The sequence below is a fragment of the Pteropus vampyrus genome, unplaced genomic scaffold (assembly GCF_000151845.1).
Source record: "Pteropus vampyrus isolate Shadow unplaced genomic scaffold, Pvam_2.0 Scaffold24, whole genome shotgun sequence".
In the NCBI taxonomy this organism is placed as follows: domain Eukaryota; kingdom Metazoa; phylum Chordata; class Mammalia; order Chiroptera; family Pteropodidae; genus Pteropus; species Pteropus vampyrus.
In genome coordinates this window covers 4,544,215-4,551,521 of record NW_011888805.1, presented here as the reverse complement: position 1 = coordinate 4,551,521, position 7,307 = coordinate 4,544,215, and the positions used below count along the sequence as shown (strand labels likewise).

Here is a 7,307-nt window from a genome sequence, read left to right as displayed (position 1 = left end):
TTTTCTTTTCTTTTCTTTTCTTTTCTTTTCTTTCTGTCTCCTGGTGGGCAAGGAACTGTACATTTAAGGCTTTTAAAATTATTTCAGAGATACCTGTTGATAGGATTCCCTGAAGTATACGCCGAAGACTACTTTTGCTTTAAGTCAAAAGGCTGGAATTTGGCAGGGGGGGGGGGAGTGTTTTTTTTTGTGTGTTTGTTTGTTTTTTTAATTAGTTGGGCATTACTTCGGTTTGACCACCTCTTCACTACCTATTAGGTTGCACTTTCTCAAAAATACCAGAATGGGTACTTCTTGACTTGGCAGTATGACTCAGGAGCCAGGAAATACGGAGACGTTGATACAGCCTTGAAACAGCTCCTTCCAAGCCCACATGAGACTCTTTTTAGAACGAAGACAGGAAAAAGTGGCAGCGCTTATGAGAACCATACTGTCAGCGAGAGGGAATTCTAGACTCCGCTGACACCAGCTGAGATCTGTATTATTACTTCCTGTGGTTCTCACGCACTTGTTTAAGCCGTTTGTCAGCAAAGGGAGGAGTTGTTATTTCCACACGAGTATCCAAAAATGAGTCACAGGGCTGCTCTCTTCATGGTGAGACTTTGTTAATGAACTTTTCAAAAGTGAGGTTTTGCTCTGGCTATTTAAAATAAGACTAATGCGAAATGGCTACACTGCTAAACTGGGGCAACTGGTATAGGAAGTAACAGTTCAAGTTTTCAGTTTCCTAAAGCACCTGATGGTACAACATGCTAGCTAGGGTTACTAGGCCGATGTCAGATAACCATTAAAATCACATGCTTTGCCCGAGAAAAAAATTTCATTATTCAATAACTGCTTTTTGTTCTTACTTTCACTGGTATGGTATGGTAGAAATATGTCATTTTCCAGAGTGATTGTGTGTCACGCCCTGAATCAGAATGTTTCAGTTGGTTTGTCTTTAGTAAATTAGTGCTTAAGCCACATGAAAATTAATGAAGAAGGTGGATATCAGTTGGAGCTGAGAAATGTAAATGTTTAAGCTGATAGGCCCCATTGCAGCTGGGCAGTAATTCTTAGGAAGGAACTGTACATTATCTCCTCACAGAGACAGAGAAGGGCAACAGCATCTCTGTTGGAGCTGAGCTGAGCCAAGGTCAGTCCAGCATACAATTATCAGGCACCTTCTCTATGCCAGATTCCTCAGTGACCTGTTTGTCCAACCATGAATATGACAGGATCCTGCCCGCAAGGGTCCTAAAAACTGGTGTGGAAGACCGAAAATCTACTGGAAAATCCAGTAGGAGTTGAGCATTATTACAAATCTTTGCCCAGAGCAGGGCTTCTATCTCAATGTGACTGACATTCTGCAGATCTGGGATTTTGAATGAATTGTGTCGGCGTTGCTGGAAGAATGAGGAAGGTTTTGAGTTTAATCCTCTACTTGTCTTTGTAGGCAGCCTGTGCTTATGCAATAAGTGCTTCATTCAATAAGTGATGTAAAAAATATATGAATTAGGAAGGCAAGATTTTTTTTAGTTTATTGGAGTAACATTGGTTAATACAATTATGTAATTTTCAGGTGTACATTATCATTTGACATGTATATTGTATTGTGTGTTTACCACCCAAAGTCTAGTTTCCTTCAGCTACCATATATTTGATCCCCTTTACCCACTTCATCCTTCCCCTATCCCCCTATATTTGATCTCCTTTACCCTGTCTACCTCCCCCCCTCCTGCCCTACCCTCTGGTAACCACTAGTCTATAGTCCATGACCCTGAGTCTCTGTTTGTTTGTCCTGTTCATTTGTTGCTTTTAGGTTTATAACCCACATATAAGTGATATCATGTGGTTTTCAATTTTTTTCTGTCTGGTTTATTTCGCTTTGCATGATTATGACAACCATCCATGTTGTTGTAAATGGCAGTATTTCATCTCTTCTTATGGCTGAGTACTATTCTATTGTACATATGTACCACAGTTTCTTTAGCCAATCATCTATCGTAGTACACTTTGGTTGCTTCCATGTCCTGGCCACTGTGAATAATGCTGCTATGAACATCGGTGTGCAAATATCTTTTTGGATATGGTTTTCAAGTCTTTGGGGTAAAAACTCAGTAGAAGGATCGCTGGATCATGTGGTAGATCAATTCTTAGTTTTTTGAGGAACTTCCATACTGTTTTCCATAGTGGCTGTACCAATATGCAGTGCCACCATTCTAACATTTGTTATTACGTGTTTTGTTGATTACAGCTATTCTAACAGGTGTGAGATGGTATATCATTATGGTTTTGTTTTTCATTTGCCTAATAGCTAGCAATGTTGAGTATCTTTTCATACATTTGTTGGCCATTTGTATGTCCTCTAGGGAGACGTATCTGTTCAGGTCCATTGCCCATTTTTTGATTGGATCATTTGTTTTTTTGTTGTTATTGAGTTGTATGAGTTCTTTGTATATTTTGGATATTAGGCCCTTATCAGAGGCATTGCTTGCAGATATATTTTCCCATTCAATGGTTCTCTCTTTTCCTTGTTGACGATTTCTTTTGCTGAGCAGACGCTTTTTAGTTTGACGTAGTCTCAATCATTTATTTTAGCTTTTACTTCCCTTGCTTTTGAGGTCAAATTTACAAAATCCTCTTTAGGTCCAAAATCCTTGAGTTTAGTTCCTGTTTTCTTCTATGCATTTTATTGTTTTGGGTCTTATATTCTAGTCCTTAATCGATTTTGAGTTAATTTTGGTGTGTGGTGATAGACAACAGTCTAGTTTCATTCTTTTGTAGGTGGCTTTCCAGTTTTCCCAGCACCATTTATTAAAGAAGTTTTCCTTTCTCCACTGTATGTTTTGGGGGCTTTTGTAGAAAATTCTTTGCCCATATAAATATTGGTTTACTTCTGGATACTCGATTCTGTTCCACTGGTCCGTGTGTCTGTTTTGCTGCCAGTACCATGCCGTTTTGATTCCTGTCTCTTTGTAGTATAATTTGAAGTCAGGCAGAGTGATGCCTCCAGCTTCGTTCTTTGTTCTCAGGACGGCTTTGGCAATTTGCGGTCTTTTGTGCTTCCATATAAATCTGATGATTTTTTTGTTCCATTTCTTTAAAAAATGCTGATGAGATTTTGATGGGGATTGCATTAAATCTGTATAATGCTTTAGGTAATATGGTCATTTTAACTATGTTGATTCTTCCAATCCAAGAACACAAAATATCTTTCCATTTCTTTGTATCTCCTTTGATTTCTTTAGGTCCTTCACTTGTTTCATTAAATTTATTCCTAGGTATTTTATTCTTTTTGTTGTGATTGCAAAAGGAATTATTTTTTCCACTTTTTTTTCTGACACTTCATTATTAGACTATAAGAAAGTTAAGGACTTTTAAACATTGATTTTGTAGCCAGAGATTTTACTGTATTTGCTTATTATTTCTAGTAGTGTTCTTGTGAAGTCTTTAGGATTTTCTATATAGAGAATCATGTCATCCACAAATAGTGAGTTTGACTTCTTCATTTCCTATTTGGATGACTTTTATATCTTTCTCTTGTCTGATTGCACTCACTAGGACCTCCAATGTTATATTGAATAACTGGTGATAGTAGACAGCCTTGCCTTTTCCCTGATCTTAGAGGGAAGGTTTTTAGCTTTTCATCATTAAGTATAATGTTGGCTGAGGGTTTGTCATATATGGCCTTTATTATGTTAAGATATTTTAGGAAGGCATGATTTTTAAAGTTGTTTGAATTGACCATACTTCATGTTATTTAAAAATCATGTAAAAATAAACCCAACCTGTTATTACCCCTAGACAATCACAGGAACTTCTAGTTACTCATCTTTTAAAAAGTAGTGACTAATTAATAGCTTGTAACTTTATAGCACCATATTGAAGCAACTTTCTGATCATTTTTTTTATAGTTCAAATCAATCTTTTCTAACACATTATAGCTGTATGAGCCAAAATGAGTAGATCTACTGTGTCACAGTTTACTGTTGAGATTGAAATCTGCTGAGGGCTTTTGGACTTGATGCCAAAATATATTCAATTCCTTTACTTTCATAAGATATCCAACTAGTGAGGGAAACAGTGCAAAATCCGATACAACTTTACCTGAATTTCCATACTTCATTTCTCTCACGAGAGCCTCAAAGTTACTTTTCCTATGGGAAAGAAAAGATTGAGTGTGTTCTTCATTGTGCTCCCTGAACTTGTCACAGGCTTTACTCATGATAATCGTTAGGAAGTATTTATTGGTTAGATAATTAACATTAGTGTAAGAAGAGGAGTTGTCAGGCAGATGGAGTGATAGGTGGCCCAGCAGCAGGATCAGCATCGTACAGTCAGGGAACCCCAGCCTGTTTAGTGTGGGTGCAGGGCAAGGGCTGGGGAATGGGCTGGAGAGACAGGCTAGGCCAGATCACAAAGGCCTGTGTGCCCAGAAGGAGCGGTTAGTTTATCTTATACAGGACTTTAAGCAAGTGAATGATATTCTCAGCTATGTGTTTTAAAAAGACAATATAGAATCAAGATGGAGAATAGATGAGTTAAGATACACAAAAATAATAAAATACCTAGGGAGGCACAGAGGAGATTACTGTAATGTTAGAGAAATGAAAGAAGGCTTGAGTCAGGCAGTGATAGTGAGGAATAGAAAGGAGGGAGGGAGCTGACAGATGTTTAATAGGTGCAACCTGGCCCTCTCTAGAAGTAGCCAGTGAGGGAGAGGAAGGAGTTTAGGATGACTCTCACATTCCTACTTGGTGACTAGGTTAGGAATGCAGTTGAAGGGTAGGTTTGTGCTAAAGGATACGGAAGACCTCATACTGTGCTTGAGGCATAATCAGTTTTCATTAAAAATTTTTGAATGAATAATAATAATAGCTAAAATTTATTGGGTACTTATTATTTCCAGGCACTATTCTAGGTTCAGTCTTTTACTACTCACTGCAATCCTGTGAGATAGGTACTATAACTGCTTTTGATAGGTGAAGAAAATACAGTGTTAGTAATAGATAGAGCCAGGAATTGATCCCAAGCATTTGGTTCTAGAGCTTGCCACCTGAACCACACTGCTATGATATGCCGTCTCCATGAACGAATGAATGAATGAGTGAATGAATGAAGTCTCAGACACTGGTAAACTCAAAATGGAGTCATTGTCTCGATCCCAACAATTCTCCTTCATCCAGGAAAAGCCCAGTACATAACATGGGTGCCCAGAGGCCCTATTGTGCTGCACATACCTGGTTGATCTAGGAATAAGCCTACAATAATTAGAAATCTTCTCCTGGGAATTTTAAACATTTTAGCAGAGATTAACAGTGACTAAAGGTTTCCAGAGCTTCAATAACCATGTCCTTATAGCTGCCTTGGTTATCTCACATCCCAATCACTGGACATTGAGTGCTATGTGTTTCTTAGATGCACTCAAAGTTTTGTTGCTAAGACCTGTGATATCCTTCCGGTGGGGATGTTAATCTACAGAGCATGGTCCAGTGGTGGAAGAAACACTAACAAAGGCAGGCAGGTTTATAACAACTCCAGATCTTACACTCCTGGCTTGTGATCTGCTTTCTGGGGCCTATTTTGTTCTAGTTTCACCCTGGAGCAGGTTCTTGTCTTCCCCCTCCTGCCTTTAACTTGTAGAACCTTATTAAGTGAAGCTGGCCTGCTGTGTCTCCGGTCCTCTTGATTTGGGCTGGGCAAAATGGCTCCAGTTTCCTGGGTTCAGGTCTTACTTTCTGTTTGCAGCAGCCAGGAAGATTCCTTTTGTTCTGATAAAGGTATTTTGATCAACAACCCCGTCCACCCACCCCAAAAAACTGGCCCCAACTCTTCACTACTTTCATTGTTTTATGGTCCAACCTACTTGGATTGGATTAATACTCTGATTTTTGTTCAGTAAGCAGGGTCTAATTATCTTTTCCTCAGAGGCCTCTACTTTGGACCATTTAAGGATTATAAGCACTGAATTCATATTGAACCTAAACTGAATGAGCAAACTCATCTTAAGTTTGAAGTTCTAAAATGGTCAAATGTCTAAAACTTGAAGTTCTTAAATGTTTTCTCCACATGCTCAGAAAATGTTTCATTCAGCATTTCTTCACAATTACCAGGGAATGAAGATATTTATTTATAGTTTCCCATTATTTGAGACTGACATGAAGCCTTCTGGGATGATCCAGCCCACATGTTGACCCCTTGGTTTGAATTCCTATATTCCTGTCTGTAATTCATTCAGTGCTCGACTGACAAGAGAGTGAACAGTTTTGGTTACTATTTCATGTGGATTTGTCTTGCTTCTTCAGTTCAACTGTGGTTTCCCTGAGAGCAGAGAACCACTAGAATTGGGGGCTCTGGTAGGTGTCTAAGGCCCTCCCGGTTCTAACCATTCTGTGACTTCTGCTGATAAGGAAACCGTCCGTCAGAGTAAGTCATTCATTGGTTACTCTCGGGTCTGTAGATACCAGACATTATTTTTGTATCTCACTCAAGTTCTTTGTAAGGCTTAAGAACTTGGTCATTTAAATATAAAGCACAGTTTTAGAATTGAAGTTATCCTTCTTGATCTAATTAAATGTTTTCAACTTAATTTGTGTACTTTTTTTTTTTTTTTTTTTTTTACTTTTCATTGGGTACAGTATCAGGGTAAATCAGAAAATACTGAATTGTCTAAAAAAGTATTCCCCATTTTGTATCCCCAACTGTTCTCTCTTCTCTATTTGAAAATGTAAAATGACATTCCATTACTCATTGCATAACTTATTGAGTAATAATGTGAATTCTGACTTTACAGAGTAGTGGAAATTGGTCTGTTGCTGTCTTCAGATAGAAAACAGTGAATAGGTATTGTTCTCTCTTCTGTTTCAGTTTCAAGATTGCAGCAATGCACATCTTATCTCCTGGTTTTATTTTCTATTATGTGCATGAGTATATTGATTTGGGACACAAATCTGTTGATTTGAAATAAATTGGGATACAGCGTGTAAGCCAAGTTGTATATCAGTAGGTAGCACACTTCCTCCTTCCCTCTTTCGTGGTTAATGCATGATAAACCAACATATAGTTATTTAGTTGACAATATGATATAGCTCTTCATTATTTACGAAGAAATTCATATATTTTCTCTTTTAATTCTCTTAATTTAATAAGCCTGGCAAGTTAGAAATAATAAGTGTTGTTATTATTATTGTTATTGTCTGTATTTGAATTCTATAGATGAAGAAGGACACACTTGGAGAGATTAAGTGACCATCCAATACTACTCAAAAAGTAAGCTTCAGAAGCCCAGTACACATTACACTGTCAGTATTTGACTGAAAGAGGCA

The 7,307-nt window shown here is 37.9% G+C and overlaps 1 protein-coding gene across 3 annotated transcripts in view; it reads left to right on the top strand.

Moving 5' to 3' along the window:
* Positions 1-7,307, top strand: part of STX11 (syntaxin 11) — a 40,950-nt gene that overhangs the window by 810 nt on the left and 32,833 nt on the right. Inside the window, exon 1 of one of the 3 annotated variants that reach the window (XM_023528349.1) lies at positions 1,083-1,135. The exons of the other annotated variants lie outside the window; for them this stretch is intronic. The gene's annotated coding sequence lies outside the window, so the exon portion shown is untranslated. Of the gene's footprint in view, positions 1-1,082; positions 1,136-7,307 lie in introns of those variants that run through there. 3 annotated transcript variants of the gene reach the window in all.